This window comes from Chiloscyllium plagiosum, unplaced genomic scaffold, assembly GCF_037043375.1.
Source record: "Chiloscyllium plagiosum isolate Xiang-an unplaced genomic scaffold, Cpla_swu_hap1 HiC_scaffold_1, whole genome shotgun sequence".
NCBI classification, from domain to species: Eukaryota; Metazoa; Chordata; class Chondrichthyes; order Orectolobiformes; family Hemiscylliidae; genus Chiloscyllium; species Chiloscyllium plagiosum.
Genome location: NW_028270139.1, coordinates 75,984,099 through 76,003,784, shown reverse-complemented (window position 1 = coordinate 76,003,784; position 19,686 = coordinate 75,984,099). Strand labels below are relative to the sequence as shown.

Genomic DNA, 19,686 nt, shown 5'->3' with positions numbered 1-19,686 from the left:
GTGGCTGAAAGTGTGATAGAGGAAGAAACTCTTAGGCATGCACATGAGATGCCTCTGCCTAAAGGGCTAAAGATAGGAACTAGAAAGTGGAGACTTCCATCTCCAGGGACTACTTTGCTATTTCAGTCCAGGTCAGATTCTGATTCTAAATTTAAACTGGAAATTCAGCACAATATGCCCAAATTTAAAACTGTCCTTCTTTAAGAAGTTCTACTTCAATGTCCCAGTTAATAGGGTGTTAATTTACATTTAGCATTGGGATTTTCACAGCAATATTGTTTGGTGCTGGACATAGAGTCACATAGTCAAATCTGCACTATTTAGGGTGGTGTCTCCTCCTCCTTAACTTTTCATATCATTGTGACTCTTCCATTTTCTCATCATATCCTCTCAGCAATTCTCCCAAGAACCAAAGAGATAGCAAGCTAGAGGGTCAGAGAGTGCAGGAGAGATGGTAAATAGAGGGTCAGAGAGTGGGAAAGGTGGTGAAGAGGAAGTTCAGAGTAGGAGAGATGGTGAGGAGGAGAGTCAGTGAGTGAGAGGGATGGTGACGAAGAGGGTCAGAGTTGGAGGGATGGTGAGGAGGAGGGTCAGTGTGGGGGAGATGAGGAGGAGGAGACTCAGAGAGTGGGAGAGATGGTGTGGAGGGTCAGAGTGAGGGAGATGGTGAGGATAAGGGTCAGAGTGGGAGAAATGGTGAGGAGGAGGGTCAGAGAGTGGGAGAGATAGTGAGGAGGATGGTCAGAGTGGGGTAGATGGTGAGGAGGAGAGTTAAAGTGGGGGAGAAGGTGAGGAGGAGGGTAGGACAGTGGGAGAGATGGTGAGGAGGAGGGTCAGAGAGTGGGAGAGATGGTGAGGAGGAGGGTCAGAGAGTAGGAGAGATGGTGAGGAGGAGGGTCAGAGAGTGGGAGGGATGGTGAGGAGGAGGGTCAGACAGTGGGAGGGATGGTGAGGAGGAGGGTCAGAGTGGGGGAGATGGTGAGGAGGAGGGTCAGAGTGGGGAAGATGGAGAGGAGGAGGGTCAGAGTGGGGAGATGGTGAGGAGGAGGGTCAGAGTGGGGAGATGGTGAGGAGGAGGGTCAGGGGGGATGGTGAGGAGGATGATGAGAGAGTGGGGGAGATGGTGAGGAGGAGGGTCAGAGTGGGAGGGATGGTGAGGAGGAGGGTCAGAGTGGGGGAGATGGTAAGGAGGAGGGTCAGAGTGGGGGAGATTGTGAGGAAGAGGGTCAGAGTGGGGGAGATGGTGAGGAGAAGGGTCAGAGTGGGGGAGATGCTGAAGAGGAGGGATAGAGTGGGAGAGATGGTGAGGAGGATGGTGAAAGAGTGGGGGAGATGGTGAGGAGGAGGGTTAGAGTGGGGGGGACGGTGAGGAGGAGGGTCAGAGTGGGGGAGATGGTGAGGAGGAGGGTCAGAGTGGGGAAGATGGAGAGGAGGAGGGTCAGAGTGGGGAGATGGTGAGGGAGAGGGTCAGAGTGGGGGAGATGGTGAGGGGGATGGTGACGAGGAGGATCAGAGAGTGGGAGGGATGGTGAGGAGGTGGGTCAGAGAGTAGGGGAGATGGTGAAGAGGAGGGTCAGAGTGGGGAGATGATGAGGAGGATGGTGAGAGAGTGGGGGAGATGGTGAGGAGGAGGGTCAGAGTGGGGGGGATGGTGAGGAGGAGGGACCGAGTTGGGGGATGGTGAGGAGGAGGGTCAGAGAGTGGGAGGGATGGTGAGGAGGAGGGTCAGAGTGGGGGAGATGGTGAGGAGGAGGGTCAGAGAGTGGGAGGGATGGTGAGGAGGAGGGTCAGAGTGGGGGAGATGGTGAGGAGGAGGGTCAGAGTGGTGGAGATAGTGAGGAGGAGGGTCAGAGTGGTGGAGATAGTGAGGAGGAGGGTCAGAGTGGGGTAGATGGTGAGGAGGAGCGTCAGAGTGGGGGAGATGGTGAGGAGGAGGGTCAGAATGGGGGGGATGGTGAGGAGGAGGGTCAGAGTAGGAGAGATGGTGAGGAGGAGGGTCAGAGAGTGGGAGGGATGGTGAGGAGGAGGGTCAGAGTGGGGGAGATGGTGAGGAGGAGGGTCAGAGTGGGGAGATGGTGAGGAGGATGGTGAGAGTGGGGGAGATGGTGAGGAGGAGGGTTAGAGTGGGGGAGATGGTGAGGAGGATGGTGAAAGAGTGGGGGAGATGGTGAGGAGGAGGGTTAGAGTGGGGGGGACGGTGAGGAGGAGGGTCAGACAGTGGGAGGGATGGTGAACCAAGCATTCAGGCAGTGGGAGAGAGGTAACAAGTTGGAGTAGCAGTGAGTTGCGGTAAGTCAGAAGAATTAGAATATTTCCTTTTATAATTTTATACATACAAAATGCAGGAATTTTGTTAACTATTTCAATTTACAGAGTATAGTATTTTAATTGTTTTCTGATGAGAAAGATCCTACAGGACCGAACTATAGATTTTACATTGATTTTAATGGGAAAATCCAATCCACTTAAAAATTGTTTATTTTACAGGTGCATATTTCTGAAAGACAACCACAACATTAAGCAAGAACTAACTGTGTCAGTGTGAAGTGGCTCAACAGATTAGGTGCATTTAACTGCATATTTATTGATCAGCACTATATAAAATGCAAGTCAAATACAGAAGACCTGGAAGCTGGCAAATGCTGCTATTACCTTGTATTTGGTCTGACAGCAGAGTTTTGTGATGAGCAGCTTTGACAGAGCTGGCTGGAATATTTAAGATTAAAGCGTATGAGCCAGTTTTTGACCTGGTCATTCTGGCATCTAGTTTCAAAAAACCCAATCATTTTACTCTGGGTTTACTGCTATGTCTTGCTGCATTGGACACCCTTGTATGGGCAATCAGCAACATGAAAACCCCAGGAAGTGTTGTGTAAATGCAGAAAGTGTGTATGTGGGCATACACTGATGAAGAGATATTACAATGACCACACAGTTGGAAGAGATTGTATAACATACCAACTTGTGCATACGATGAATTCTAAAAGAAAATTCCCATATTGGGTCATCACATAATCAAGACACTCCACTCAGGAGAAATCTATTCAGCCCTGTTAGAATTGTATACGTTTGACAAGGCTGGGCAGTTTGAAATCAGAGAGGATGTTTTCCCGAGATTGGAATTCAAGAACCAGAGAACTCAGACTCAGGATACAGGGTAGACCATCTTATGACTGAAATGAGGGAAAAATTCTTCACTCAAAGGGTAGTGAACTTGTGGAACTCTCTATCACAGAATGCTGTGGAGGCCAAGCCACTGAATATATTCAAGAAAGAGATAGATAATTGTTTAGATTTTAAAGATATCAAGGGATATGGAGAGAAAGCAGGAATATGACATTTAAATGGAGTCACAATCAGATTGAATGGTGAAGCAGGCTTGAAGCGCTGAGTGGCCTACTCCTGCTTTTATGGCTTCTCTCACTTCTTCTACTCATCATAGAAATTCAATTATCAAAGCTTACAACGTAATCAACTGGAAAAAGACACTTGCACAGTTTTTATCTCTGTGTAGTGATATCCGATATGTGTTTAATACATTCCTTGCTTTGAAGAATGGTGACCCAATTATTGTCTTTTTGTGAAAAGGGAAAATAAGGACTGAAGAGGAAACTGTGCTTGATAAATATGGAAAAGTACAGGAATTGTCAATCATTGCAGTCCTTAAGCAAATAGGTGACTATATGGATTTGTTATTTTGTTTTACTGGCTAATTGTTGCAGACATTTAGTAAAAACTTCATTAGTTTATAAATATAAGATCACATTCCTTGTTAAAAGAAAATATCACATTACTGGATAGGAGCATTAAGAAATTGGCTGTCTGGGACTACTTTCCTGATCAGCATTCCTGCTTTGGCTTTTTACAGTTATACACATAAACTATATTAATGATAGCAAACTAAGAACATTTATTTAAAATTGTGTTTGATCGATAGCCTGATGTATCTAACAGTTCTAGTTAGGTAATAGCTCTTAATTATACTTAGACCAGAACAAACAACCTCCTCTACTAGTTATGGCACATTGCTCTATAATGCACTGCAAGTGCTGATAGAGAAACAAGGAGCTCAGAGCAAAAGGAAACAATATGAATTGCATTTATAAAGTGCAGATACCAGGCTTGACTTCCTTTCCTGCAGAGGGCATGTTTTCCCAGGCACAGCCAGATAGTTTTCAGGAGAGACAGGCCCTGATGTTAAGAAGAATGGCCGCAATGCAACCTTACTCCCTCAACTCCCAAACGCCCTCCTCTACTGGATCGAGAGAAGTATAGTGATGATTACATCTGTGATCATTACTGCAGCCGGAAGTATTACAGGCAATAAATAAATGCAGCAAAACTTGCTGAGCACTGAGTCATCCTGTAATTCTCAGAGCCTTGCAATTCTTATCCTTTGCCACCATTTTTTAAGCTCTATAACCATGCAACCTTGTTCCCACCTTCTCCACATACCTTTTGATTCTTTTAGTCCTAAGAAATACATCTAAATCATTCTTGAAAACATTCGATGGTTTGGCTTCAGTCACTTTCTGTGGCAGAGAATTCCACAGGCTCACCACTTTCTGGCTGGAGTAACTGCTCTTCACCTCAATCCTAAATAGTCTTAGGTATGTTGTGATTAATTTATTCATACAAAATCTATCTATATTTTCATTTATTAAATGTAGAAATGTCCTGCCATAGTAAGGGTCTGATAACAATCAAGCTTGCCACTGGGGAGGTATCTGGGCTCTACCACTCCACAGCCCTATAGTTAGGTAATATATAATTCCTGTAATTGGTTGATTTGTGTATTTTCATAATAAAACAGTGTGTATGATTGGGAGAGATGAAAGACGTAAGGGTAGAAATTCAAATTCATTATAATAGTATTAGGTTGTGTTTATTGAAGTTTATTCAAATAACATAACATGAATCAACAGCAACTCCCATTTACCTCACAATTTTATCCTGCTAAAACACCACAAAGAGCTTCATGGGAGCATTATCAAACAGAATTTGACAACAAGATGCAAGGAAATGTTAGGAATTTTTCATAAAATCTTAAGCTTTTATGATATGTTACATTTCACTTAGAAACACTGGTAAATGTGCCTATACTAATGGGGTGTGAATTTTGTCTCATCCTCTTCTCCTGATTACCTGCTTTAACTCCCGATTACAGCAAAAATACAAAATCACAACCACCCCCTCCACCCACAAACGCCCCACCCCAACTACAATTCTACACATTGCTGTATAAATCGTGCTTGACATAATTTAATCTGTAATTATTCTACAGATTATCAGCAAAGAAAGGAAAGTCTCTCTCACTATAATCCTGGAAAGCAATACATTGAGAATACTTATAAGGTCCCTGGACCCTGAGTGTGCAGCATCCACAATACTACATCCTTTCTCAGTTAAACCTTCGAGCACCATTAGAACACAGGACCAAAACTCTCAGCTGGATTGCAGCACCTAGCAGTTAAATGCATACAACTATCAAACTTGGGCAATATTCTGAAACAAAATTAGAAACTGCTGAAGAAACTCAGCAGGTTTGGCAGCTTTTGTGGGGAGAAAACAGAGTTAACATTTCAAGTCCAGTGACCCTTCTCTGAACTGGCAATATTGTGTTATCCTTATATGCCATTCTGCTGTTTTTAAATGTCAGAATTATAGATCTGTGTTTGGAGGGTTTCAAAGGGCTAGTGATTTCAGAAGTTTCGGTGGCATTGAATTATTCTACATATAAGCATGTGTAATATCAGAAGGAGTAGGCTATTCACCCTCTCACGTCTGCTCTGCCATTCAATAGATCATAGTTACTCTAATTGTAGCCTCAACTCCACATTCCTGACTCCTCCCAACAACCTCTGACTTGCTGAATCCATCTGCCTCTGCCTTACAATTATTCAATGGCACTCTTTCCATCAATCTCTAGGGAAAAGAGTTCCACAGGGTCAACCTTCTGAGAGAAGTTTTATTTTCCTCATTTCCATTTTAAATATGAAACCCATTAGTTTTAAATGGTGCCCCCTAGTTCTAGTCTGTCCCACAAGGCGAAACATCCTTTCCTCATCCATCCTGTCAGGTCCTCTCAGGATCTCAATAAGATCCCTTCCTCTTGTTTTGAAATTCCAATGAATGCAGGCCCAGTCTACGCAACCTTTCCTCATAAGATGGCCACATCCAGTTGCCCGCACTCCAATCCTAGGTAAATTTAGATAATTTCTTAACTTCTACCATCTGTGTTTTCAGACAAATTGTTGTAAATTGTTGCAGATTGTAAATTAGCTCAATTACATATAGAGTCACAATCTATTTCTGAAAGCACTCTGATACTCAAATCCCACTGTTCCCAAGATCATTACAAAAGCTAAAGATTTCAAATCCCTCAAAGTTCCAAATTTGCCTGTCTTGCAAACTTGGGATAGCAGAAAACACTTAGCTTCTGTACTTAACAAGAAATTACTATTTATTACAATAAACCAATTCTAATCACAAGCAAATAAAATATGATTTATCAGTTTATAACATCTTAACTCAAACTCTACTTCTTAAATTCCTATACACACAATCAGACAGACCTAGACAAATAAAACATCGAGAAAAGCAACAGGGATTGGAATTCTGAAATAAAAATAAAAATTCCTGGTGGAGAATATCAAGTCCAGCACCAATCATGGAGAAATAAATAGAGTTCCCATTTTGTGTGTGAAATAACTTATCCACCAGATCTGTTGAGTTTGTCCAGCAGTTTTCTGTTTTTTTTTAATTAAACAAAAGTTACAAGTGAGGGAAAAAAGGGGTTCACTGTTCAGTAGCACAAGTCCACAGGATTCATTGAGGAGCCATTTTGCATCTTCCAAGTCCTTTTAACCTCCGGTCTTCTCTTTTCCAAGTTCCTTAGTGCAGACACAGGGTCGTTGACATGCTAATTGTTCAGTCTTTCAGTCACTCTGTTTCAAGCAGCAGCTTACATGCAAAAGGTGAGTAAAAATAGCTAGCTATTTTCAACTTCTTTGTTAGCTTTCTGCAAAGTAGTAGGTGATGTTGTCCTTTCAGACACTGGAGGTTTTCTGCCATTGTATTGTTCACACATAGACTGTCTGCCTGCCCATGGAGCCAATCAGAGAGCTGCTGTCATGCTGAGCACTCCCGATTGATACAATGGGACCCAGTGAAAAACCAATCAACAACGATTGTCTCTCAGCAAATCTGCCCTGAACACACTCCCATTGTGCTGATGGACTCAGCAATCCTCCCCTATTCCTGGAACAAGACAACAGGGTAAATACAATTCTTAATGAGCTCCAGTAACTGCAACCTCTCCTTCCACTGTTTCCACAGACTATAGCAACGGATGAATGGGCACCGCACAATAATCACCAGGCAGGGGTGTTCCTTCCCAGTTGGGGAACACTTCAGTGGTCTGGGACATTCGACTTCAGACCTTTGGGTGACCATCCTCCATGGCAGACTTCGGGACAAAGTGGCTGAGCAGAGGCTGATAGCCAAGTTTGGTACGCATGGGGATGGCCTTAACTGAGACCTTGGGTTCATGTCACACAACAGGTGGCCGCACTACACTATACACACACGTGCGTGCGCACACACACACAGTCCTACAGATCCATACACTCACACAGACCCTTTCTCATACACAAAGTGTCTCTCATACACTCACACCCACACACACACCCTTTCACAGACTTTATCCCTTTATACACACACTCTCACAAACACTCACACCTGCCCCTCACCTCCCCCCCACCCCCCCAAACACATGCACATACCAACAATATAAGTTTGTGGGGTGAATTTGTACTTGCAGAATTGCATATCATTTTGTTCAAAAACTGCAAGATTCCACGTAAATCCCTTTTTTTCGAAATGGAATCAACCTAAACATTGGGACACAGACAGACAGACTTTAACTCACACCTTCAATGCATTATCTGAGCTGACATGGCACCTATTGTTAACATTCACTTGAGAATGTAACTTTAAAAAAAGTTCTGTGATTTACATTTGAAGGAACTGAAACAAACATGGTCATTCTAAAAGATGGGAAATTTAACAAACAATCCAGGTCCTTTTCAATATATCATTTCAGCTGCATCATACTGTAAACTTTTGCTATAAATTCTGTGTCTTACATCTTATACTCCACAACCATCTGATGAAGGAGCAGCGCTCCAAATAAACTTGCTGGACCTGATTTTGAGATGTGGGTGTTGGACTAGGGTTAAAAATCACACAACGTCAGGTTATAGTCCGACAGGTTTATTTCGAAGCACTAGCGTTCTGAGCGCTGCTCCATTATCAGTTGATTGCGGAGTAAAAAATCGTACCTAAGAGTATAAAGGGGATGAGTTGTCCTGTATGATGTTATACGGGACTTGTCGGCAGGGGGCACTGTGTCTCCACTGACCAGCGGCCTGCAGCAGGGTGTTGTCTGAACAATTCAGGTCCAAAACTCACTCCCACCCTATCATTTAGAAAGGCAGTAGACGCACAAAACTCCTTTACACATACACAACATCAACTCTAACTGTATATTTTGCTGTATATATTTACTTTCAACACTGTAATTTTGTGCTTTTTTTCCAAACGTGGAATGCTACTGTTTGCAGTTTATAATAACCTTTGCCTCTGTAAAAGGAAGCAACATGTTACATTGTTATCCAAACTCCCATCCAAAAACAACAAGCCCAAAAGCAAAATCATCACACTAAGATCACATTAAGGGCAGCATACTAACAATAGCCCTGTTCAATAAGTAAAATATATTTTCTTTGAACGATTTCGAATTAATCTGGTTATTCATTTCTTGAAATATTTAGCACATCAGATTTCCAGATAAAACAAACAGGAAAAACGTAAGTTTTCATCCTTACTCTCTGTATCAGATGATGGATAACGGAAAACGTTTGCACAAGAGAGCAAAACAAAAATACGAATATTTCTTGGGAATTCGATTTCACAAGAAAAGGGCTTTCCAAATCTAGAGGTTATTTGCGTAGAGCAATAACTTTTCCATAATGTTAGCCCTGAAATTAAAGTTTGAATAAATGGAAGCATTTCCCCACTTTAAAACATAGCCTTGGAGAGGAAGTGTGTGTGGCTATTTTAGTTTAAAGTACTCTGTCCTTTAAATGAAGGTTAACTAAAGTAATAAGTATATAATAAGCAGGGTTGTTTACAAACATCAACCGCTTTCAGAGACCCTGGCGCTATGGGATTACCATGAAATTATTGCATTCTTCCTTCGAGCCAAAGCGTGGCTCTCCAATACAACCAAGATCGTGAAAGTAGGATTCTCACTCAAACAAAGTCCAGTGAAACACGCCAGATTTTTAGAATTTTCAATATGGTTTAAACTATTTGTGTTTCGATATACTGAATGAAATATACAGGTCTGCACTGAGCATACGTCCAGACCAACAAATTGGTGCTGCAGCACGAGAGAGGCAATTTCAGTCATCCCATTGTCAACATCGTTCTGTTAATGACTTAACATTGCAGTTTTGTTCGACTTCTCTTGTTTGGCTTTGTTGGAACTGGCCAGAGCATTGAGGGCACCATATCCGGAGATTCTGCCAGGGTCTACTTTCAGAATGAGAAGCCCCTGGGTGTATCCCTGCTCCATTCGAGACAAGAGTTAACAATCTCATTGTGGGATCACACAGACAACAATGACTGGAACCAATCCTTGTCAATTCAAATCTCCCCCTGGGAATGTTACTTCCTGAAATCTAGTTATTACCATTTATTGGCAGTCAGCGGGAAACAAGAGGGGCGTAAATGATTTATTTTCGTGCAATCCCATCTGCATTTCTCCTCTGGTCTATAGGGGGTGCTAGATGCACACGTGGGCTTGTATTTACATACATATTTGTGTAGATAAGGGCGCTGCTGAGAGAGCTTTAAGTCGGTGTAGTTTTTTTTAACGAATACACACACCCACACACGAGTCCCCGAAGTAGGGTCTAGTAGTGGAAAAAGTATAGCACATACACCCAGTTTTGTCATCTGCGGGAGGCCATCGTTTGCCTTACCGATGTGATGCCACTTTTAATGCTTGCCAAGTTGAGAGAGGAACAGCAAGGTGTGCATCCAGCATTTACATTCAGCATTCAGTATTCCTCATCCCAAGCGAAGTTTGAAGATAAAAGAGAAAAAAAATTGATGAACACTTGAGTTGCCTCCGAGCTACAGGAGTCAGGGACCTGGGTGATCGACTGCAGGCCGTTCAGTAACACCCGCAGCTTGGCTGCAGCACAGTAGCTTCCCCTGAATAACCAGCTTCGTTTATTGCACAGAATGTGCTTTTGGGACGTCGCAGTGGAAGAGCTAGTTCAAAAGCCTGAGGTTATTTATCAGGTTCCGCAAAGCGCCCTCAAAGTGTAACTCCCCGAGTGCAGCAAAACGGGGAGCAGACTCCGTGGTGAGGAGGAGACAGCTCCAAACTAGCGCCAGGTTTCGCCACCAAATCCCTGGGAAGCCCAGGAGAAGTTATTGGGCAAAGCGCATCCTCTCTTCTGCTCCATCCAAACCCCTGCAGGGCTCCTGGGAGCTGGCAATGTGAATAAAGTCGCCTCTGCAAGGCGAACATCTCGAAATCTTTGGGAGACCCTCCCCCGGCTGAATCCGTGCGAAAATCTCACCTCAGCAGCAGCTCGGCTCATGAAAAAGACACTGAATCTTGAGCAGAACTGAGAACCACTACAAACATAAAAGGATTAGAGAGGGAAACAGAAAGGATTTCCCCGCGACAGGAGTGGTTTCTATAGAAGATAGTCTTACAGAAGGCCCATTGTTACAGACGTTCCAAAACTCAGTCAGAATTAATTGACTAATTAAAGTGCCAGCTACCTAGCCTTGCTCTCTCTCTCTCTGCGCTCCTCTGAACCAGTTCAGTGCCACCCACCCAGTAGGGGCTACAGTCCTCCCACTGGCCTTTGGCACGTCTGATGAAGAGCTTCGGGCCAACTGGTTGCTGACCCACCCGTCCGTCTGCCCCTTCACAATCTCCGGAGCAAGCCCCTGGCGACAGGCGGGAAGTGGGCTGGGGGGGGGGGGGGAGCGGGGACACAGACACTTAAGGGAGAGTTCCTGGGCAACAGATAGCAGCGGGCACACCGAGCTGGGCAAAGGGCAGATCGGATGCATGTCTGCTTTGAGAAAAATCCAGTACCAGCAGATCAGGGAAATTTCTAATAGAGTACAGCTGTAAGACCCGGGGGGTGGGGGGTTGGGGGGGCGGGGGCAGGGGGAACGACAGAGAGAATAGAGGACACGGAGTGGGGGGGGGGGGGGTAAAGAGGGCAAGTGCTGAGAGAGCGAGTGGGAAAAGACAGCTCCAGCGAGAATTGGAAAAAAGTCCTAAGTTTTACAGTTCAGTCTCTTCCAGAACTGAAGAAGGTTTAATACATGAAATGATTAAAATGATCAGTTTTCCCGAGAGTGAGTCTAACTACAGCGAGGTGATGTAGAAAGTAACAATTTGTTTTAAAATAAACGAAGGCTGGGAGATGTTGCTGAAATAACACATTGATTCCTACCTCGCTTGTCCTGCTGCTACCTTCCTCTCTCGCAAGTTTCGCGAAAACCTCCCGAAATTGCTTCCTCGCGGATTGTTGGCACACTTCTCCCTCCTTCCTGTTTACGTGATTCATCCGCACGCCAGAACTCCTGTACAGTCCCCAAATCTCTCCCTCCGCCACCCTCAATCCCAGGATAGCGGTGTATTCCCAGGAAAAGAGAGAGGGGGAAAAAAAGCCTCTACTTCGTTCGAAATTCCTTAAATCCCTGACGCAAGTTACCGGTGGCTCCCACATCCAGCGCCAATGTGTTTGTCATTATGGGCTTTACGCAATGGAGTCATCAGTCTGCGGCCGGTTGGCCAAGGGAACTTGCAGCGGGTCCGGCTATGGTGAGCCGAGACCGTGCAGAGAGCCGCTCCGCTCCCTCACTCTATCACCGGTCCCGCTCTCACATTGCCAAACACTCTCAGGCGCTCACTTCTAAACTCCAACACGCACTCAAGTCAATGAACAGCACCCCTTTCGCACACAATCCCTTGCCAAAGCCAACAACCTTCTAAGAACAATCGACGATATGAACACGGACTCGCACAGAATAAAGTACCAACAATTCTCCAGGTCTCTAAGATGCTGTGCCCCTTTAGATCAGGGGCGAACCTGCAGAAGCGGACCTGGGAACAATCTGCATTGTCGTCTGGAACCCCAGAGCTCTTTACTAGCGGGTTTTACACAAGGAGATAAAACGGGGCCCCCACCCTACTTAAACACCACCACCCCCCACCCACCCACACACACACCCCACAACCCGCCTTTAATAACCCGACTGGTTTGCCCCTTACCTTGTGAAAAGTGGTAAATCCACCAATTTCTATTCCAAACCTGGGCAGCATGTACGTTTCACTCTGGAGCTGGGCTCAGATTGTTTAATGGCTCAGAGAAAGGCGACTTGTAATTGATTCAATGTTGCAGTCCATCCTTCCAAAAAAACTAATCATCTGCTTTAAGTAAATAACTGTCAGGAAATGAAGCCCCTGTAGTCGCTTCAGAATAAGAGTCCGGAGCTGGCGGGCGGCTCTTGGTGCGCTGCTGGCTTCAGACGGTGGAGGCTAGCCTTTCCAAACTCTTATCCACGCAGGGCAAGTCACACCAGGGCTGTCTTGTTCAGAAAATTGCCATATGTGCTTTTTGAAGAAAGTTTTATATGGACGAAAATGTTTTTTTCTCTCTCCCTCTCCCCCCAGTTGCACCCCCTCCGTCCGTGCTGAGAATATGCTTACGGAAGGATGGCTGGTCTTTATGAATGAACTCCCAATGAGTGTTAAACGCGGCTGAATTGTTCGCGATCTGTGCGCAGTACCAATGCAATGGGACACTTACGTTGTTAGTGCTCGTGTCACTCAAATGAAAATGGGTTGAGATTTGGGGATAATTGGCCAGAGGTTTATTTGGGGAGGTTGTGGGGGGGGGGGGAGGGAGCAGAGATAGTTTTTTTTTAATATCTTACTGAACGTTATCAACCACAATAAATTTGTAAAGTGTTTTGATTTAGGATTATAGAAAACAGAAGGCATTCCCAAACACTGGATAAAATGAAATAATTATGTTGTAAACGGATCGTTTCGTGTAATGACCAATTTCGTGCAATGTTGACCAGTGAAGGTAGGAGGCGCCCTTGGTCTGTTCCTTGGGGTGAGGTTAGATCGCCTGCTCTCTTTGCATTTCAAAACCCAAACTGGTCGCATGAGCAGGTCGGTTTGACATGTTTGTTTGTCTAACGGGCTCAGTCCCCTCTCCTTCTCCAGTAGGGTCAAATCAGCTGGGACTAAGAAAGTAGAGGGGGTGGAGGGGGAGTAAACATTGAAGGAAGCGTGGCAGGGTGAGAAACAATTGTGCAGAGTATGTGCCAACACTAAGTGTCCGCTGCAAAGAGCGGGTTTGATGGTTCCCCTGTTATTTGTTGTTGTTGTAGCTCGCTGCTGTTTCTCATCTTGCCTCCAGCCGCTAGCTGCAGTAATATATCTTCAGCGCTGGGAGTGAACAGGCCAAATATTACTTCCATATGTGCTTCAGGAAATCATTGGAGGCAACAGCGAGGCCAAACTGGGGAGCCTCTTGTTTCTGGATGCTCCGACATACCGTATTATCCCGAAAGAACTAGTCTCCTATCCATCTGAGATAACATTTAAATGTGTTTGATGAAAATAAGAGCGTGTCTATAAACTATCAGTGACGGTATATGCACTGATCGATAGACTGGCCTTTCAAAAGGGAAAAAGATCGAGCTCTTTGTATTTTGTATTTTTACAGCCCCTCTCCCTTTCTAATCCGTTTTTCTTGTTTCCTGCGCGTTTCTCGCTCCTTTCAGTCATCTTTTCACCCTTATGTTGGTGACACACTTAGCTATTTTTCCAACTAAGAAATTACCTGAGTTTATTGTTTCACCACCAACTGCGTTAGCTTGTAAGCAATCAAATACCTATAAGAAGCCACTCTGGTCAGTTATATCACATTTACACGTCTGAGCCTGAGATTGTAAGGGTTTGGGTGTACATCAGTAGGCAGACCGAGTAATAGTTTGAGTCAATTGATTGCAACTTGGAAACCATTGCTGGCTCTTGCAAACGTCCAGATAATTGACTTTGTCGGGAATGATGAATACATGGATGGAGGTCAAGCGCAGATTAAACTTGATGCAAAGTGAAGGTGAGCCGTCTGTTGCTGAATGACTCCAAAACAGTGTTTCAACACAAGGGTCACCCCCTCCGCGCACTGACCTGGAGGGAAGGAGGGGGTTATGGGGAGCAGGGCAGCTCAGAGCGAGCAGCCGAGCTGGCTGTGAGTCCGGCTCGGTGCACACCAGTCTGAATCTCCAGGCAGCGATGGAGAATGCACTTTCAGCTTCTCCGAGCGAGAGGCACACCATCAACCCCCGCCCGCTCGTCCCCAGGCAGATGTTCACGGGCTATTGGGCTGGTTGGAGATAGAGGTTGGCAAGATTGCAAGTTTGGCCGGGGAAATTGTCTGACCCCAGGAGCTGAGGTTGCTCTAGTGGCCAGTGTAGAAGACCCCCGTCTGGGCGCCAGAAACGCAGTGGAACCACCTCTGTGGGTGTTAGAATAATACCCACCAAACCCAGGGCAAGAGTTACGGTTTTGAACGGGAGATTTCCAACCTATGTGCAGATATATTGGCGAAGCATTCGCCTGGATTGGGCGGGTTTTTTTTTCCCCCGAAATAAGACAGAAAGATAGACGGCGTGTCGACGGTATTGCACATGGATCAATCCAGCTGCGGACAGATGTGTCATAGTGAGATCACAACCTCGTTATCATGGGAAGTTTTGTGTCCACACAACTCCAATTGGCCTAATCTAAACATGCTCTTTGTCTGGGTTTATTCTAAACCCTAACCCAACAGTCTGGGTGGGGATGAATCCATGAAGACCTTTCCATTCCATGACATAACATGCACTCTGCTTCAGTAACCCACTCTCCTGGAGAGCCAAGGCTACGATATGTTGGTAACACAGTGCATCCTCAGTGGGGGATCAGTGCCTGTCACTCAGCAATGCGCGTCGCTGCTGTTATCTATCGAACTCCCGTTCCCAGGCTCAAAACAGCATCTGCAGTCATTTGCTCCTACTGTCCCAAAACCTTCGCTTTGCGCTCCTTAACGAACACTTAGTAAATACCGATTTCCTGCTGAAAGAGGTTATTTGCAAGTTTTGGAGTTTGGCCAAAGGATTTTGTGCCTAAAAAGCAATTATCACTCTCATTGTAACGAACCTGCTAATTGGATTCAATGAGAGACCAAATGTCTTGCCTTTATGAGGGGACGGTGTAACTGACACCAACTGAGACCGAGAAAACCATTTGACCAGAGTTACTGTTGAAAGCAATCCTTATCTTGTCCTCCCTCACTGGTTTTTTTGGGGGATGGGTATGGGGAGGATAGGGTGTAGATCAGTCAGAGCAGCTGGATTCCATTGCTCCTACTGGGGGGGGGGGGGGTGAATCAAACTGGGGAAAGGCAATTAACCCAGCGAGCACAGCGGAATCTGTGTGGTCCTAATGGGTACGGCGGAGGTGGGGTATTGGAGGAGGGTAAGAAAATGTCTCCCAAAGTGACAGGTCTGTTTGTTTATTTGTCTCTTATCAGGCTCCCCTCTAGTGGAAAGCGTTCAAATGCACACCATATGTGCCCGTGGATGGCTCACTGACTGTCCCAACTCCCCTCACCGTATGTCACCAAAGGACCTCTCGCAATGATAACAGGCCGTTATCAAGGTCCAATCTGTGGGCCAGTCTATCAACCGCTGGCTTGTGTTTGTTCAGTGTGCTCTATGAAATTCAGTCCCCCGCGACCCCCTGCTGGGAGTGTCGTTCACGGGAGATATTTTCCTCGGTATGGAGTTGCCGGGGAGGTGCGGGGTTTGTTTTGGTGTAGCCTGACGGTTTGGGCTGAGCTGTGAGCGGAGTCTTTGATGTCGCGAACTGCTCCGAAAGCCGAGACTTCCGCTGGTTTTCATCCCGGCGTTCAAACTCGAGTTTCACAAACTGGTGCTGGACGTTTATAGCAATTAGTCCCAGTGTGTGAGTTTTGTTCTATGACCACACTCGGTCCGGTTCAGTCTTAGTGACCGGTCGGTTTGGTACCTTCACTTGAGTGTGTTGTTTGACTTGTACCTTGCCGTTGTAAGGCTCCTCCTGAACACAAAAGTTCCCTTCATTTGCAACGGCAGTGAACTGATTTTCTCTCTCGCTGGCACATTCCCCGACTTAACTGTGTCGTTCATGAACATTTCACTGCAGATGAACAACATAATCGAACACATCCACGGCATTTTGCTGGACCAATTTTGCATTGCATCTTTCACCTCCTGCTTTCTTCAGAAACACAGGCGACCAGCCGGAACTCGGTATGTGCCACCTGCTCTCATCAATACCTTGGGTATTGCACAGTCACGAAGTCAATCTTTAAAAAGCGGGAGCTTTTCATGTCAGTTCGGGTTAGAACACACGCTGGAATGGGAAATGAGAAAAGGTCATCTTCCACTCTGTCCATCGAACTCATCCTACTGTCACCCTGGTCACTGGGTAACTCTTCAGTGTAAACTGCTTTATCATTCGTTAATACTATTTTCTCTTCAACCATTTGTGTTTCCATTGATTCATATTTATTGAACGCACTCGTAAAGTTATCTTTTTCAAAAAATCTACAATAAGTCTGAAGTCCTGGGAGTGTAATAAAATTACCAGAGAGCTGGTAATCAATTTTCAACCCAGCGTTAAGCCAAACGGAGCGCAACTTGGTGGAGAAATGTGAAAGGGTTTCTCTTGGTCTGTAGACTGCGGTAGAACCCTGTACCGCAGGCTCTACATGTGGCCAGCTCACACCTCAAGCCCAGCTTTGATGGAAGAACAGCTTGTGTTGCCTATCTCGCCTGGAAGCTCAGGTTAAAAACCCGAGCCCTGCCCAACTCCTTGCCACTCCAGGCTGACTTGAGCTGAGCAGAACGCCACAACTGGTGTAAAATGCAGCATTCCCTGAATTACTTTTCATATGGAAAAGCAGCAGGGGGAATACAATTCACAGGTAATTGGTGATGAAACCGAAGTCGCAAGGAACATGGTGATAGGTGGATGGAGGCAGCGAGCGCCAGAGACAGACAAGAGAGATCGACAACATTGACTCTGACAGGTAGCTAGGAGAAATATCCCAGCGTCGAGGAGCTACATGTCATCGTGACTATCAAAAACTCACAGAATTATTCTTATTCAGCCACGGGATGTGGCCGCCCCTGATTAATCAAAAACCACTGTTGCCCAAGCCAAAGCGATACCTGTGTCAAAATATTAATATGGAAACCGGTAGACAAATCATGTTTCGTTACAATGAGTTGCCTAATAATTACAATGACTTCTTTTTCAATTTGAAAGATATTTTACACTTTGTACTTTGATATTAATAGAAGTAAGCGCAGCGCAGTAACCAGAGCTATAACCCAGGGTTTCTAACAGCCCAGGGCCTGTTTAATAGAGCAGCAAAATCGAGAGTTTGAGTGAGCAATGTCAAGACAATGGCATTGCTGAGCTTGCCACATTTCTGGGTGACTAACATGGTTGCCTCCGAGAACCACGGCATTCTGACCTGCCAGCAGCGCATTGTTTAATCTGTTATTCCCTAGTAGAAAAATTCTAGCCCCCGACTCATCCTAGCGCTAAATACCCGCGCCATCACAAAATCCGAGAAAACTCTGGGTTAATTGCATAACTTTGGCAATGAACCATTGTACGTTCACAGTGATTTTTATGCGAATTGATGTAATTAATCTGGTTATACAATGGGTGAATCCATTTAGAAATTGTGTTTACCCTAGTTCTTTGCAAAATCCAATCCAACAAAAGAAGGAGACGAGACAACAGACAACTGATAAGGAGCCAAGCGGACTCCCGCTTTGTGGTCTCTTGTCTATTGGAATGTGTCCTCAGCGGACTGCCATTTCGATTTGAAACATGTTCTCAGCCACAGAGGTGACTTTGTTTCATATCAAAATGCAGACGCAACTGCAAATTGCAACTTTTTATCGTGAAATTGATTGCACAAGAAATAGTTCATTAAAACAGGCAGAAAGACGGACACATGCATAATTAAATATATGGTTTACATCCTTATGCCTTCGTCGACAAATTCCGTTAGACTTTGCTTATCTTCATTCAGTTTTATCCGTTTTCTCAATCCTAAAAGGCATTGTCTTTCGCGGTGCCGAAACTAATGGCATGCCCACGCAGAGTGTTTCGCTGTTATTGTTCAGCAGAAAATGAACAGAGACAGTTGTATTGAGTAAACCCAAGGCGAGGTCGCCCAAAGTCCAGTAAAGCCCAGCTCTAGCGGCGATTGCGGGCACTGTTCAATGTAGTCAGATTAGAACCAGCAGAGGGCGCATGAGTCCGGCAGAGACATGGACGTCGGAAGACAAGAACATTTAATTAGCAGCAGGAATAGGCCATTCGGTCTTTCGAGCCTGCTGCCATTCAATAAGATCATAATTGATGTGGCTGCGATGTGAATTCAATGGCCCAGTCTCTAAGGAAGAGAATTTCATTGTTTAATGACATCTGAGAGAAAACATTTATCCTCTTTGCTGCCTTAAAAAGGAAGAGGTCATGTTCTTAAAGGGTTCTAATGTCGTCAATAAGAGGAAGTATCCCCGTATCCATTTTAACTAGTCATCTCAGGATCTTATTGGAAGAGTTGCTGTGGTGTGTAATCTGGGGGGGGGGGGGCTAACAGTCAGCAATCCTGTGTCAGAAAGGGCAGATGGAAACCTTCATTGACACTTCTTATCAAGTAAATAGCTGTTCCATATTAAAGAAAATTTAGCAGTTACAAACAAATTCTAAAACAAGGGCGGCATACTCTAGAGCTGGCACTCGCTACTTTGTAAACTCAATTTCGTTTTAAGTTATTAAAGGGGACCATTAAAAATGAAATGGATATTTTTGTGTTAATGGCTTGGACTCGAATACCAAGGAGATGTACTTCACTACAATGTATATTGTAACAAGATTGTGGATGAGGTAGAGAGAGGAAGAGTGACTGCACCAAGGAGTATCAGACTCATAGAACAGAGGTCTTCCAGAGTGTAACTCACTGTCTAGCCTATATTCTGATCTGAATAAAGTTGATATTTCATTTGGGGAATGCAGCCAGGAATAAGTCCATGGCACTATGTTTGGCTTAGTTACATACAGGGGCAACAGGTGCATTGGAAGATTAATTGAAATAGGAGTTTCAATAGTGAGGTGAAAAGGAAGGTGCCTCCGTGACCAAAGAGATACATCCAGAATGGTCAGTTGACTTCCTCATTCCAGGATGAGGGATGCCATAAATGGCTGCAGAGCATGTTGAGTGAGGAAGGTGAACAGCCAACGATAATGATCCACATTAGTATCAACAGCATCTGCAGTCAGAATTTAGGGAACCATTTAGAGAATTAGCAAGCAGGGCTCACATATTAATGTCAGGATAACTCCCAGTATCACATACAAGCAAATATAGAAACAGAAGGATAGATCTGATGAATGCTTGGCAAGTGAGATGGTGCAGGATGTGGGGGTTTTGATTCTGTGGACCTTGGGATCATTCT

The 19,686-nt window shown here is 44.9% G+C and overlaps 1 protein-coding gene across 3 annotated transcripts in view; it reads right to left on the bottom strand.

Moving 5' to 3' along the window:
• The window catches only part of pdgfra (platelet-derived growth factor receptor, alpha polypeptide), a 57,322-nt gene extending 38,852 nt beyond the window's left edge, over nt 1–18,470 (bottom strand). Inside the window, exon 1 of one of the 3 annotated variants that reach the window (XM_087988127.1) lies at nt 18,205–18,470. The gene's annotated coding sequence lies outside the window, so the exon portion shown is untranslated. Of the gene's footprint in view, nt 1–11,555; nt 11,860–12,376; nt 12,853–18,204 lie in introns of those variants that run through there. The other 2 variants (XM_043690827.2, XM_043690838.2) reach the window with 2 other exon arrangements.
• Nucleotides 18,471–19,686: the final 1,216 nt, after the last annotated feature.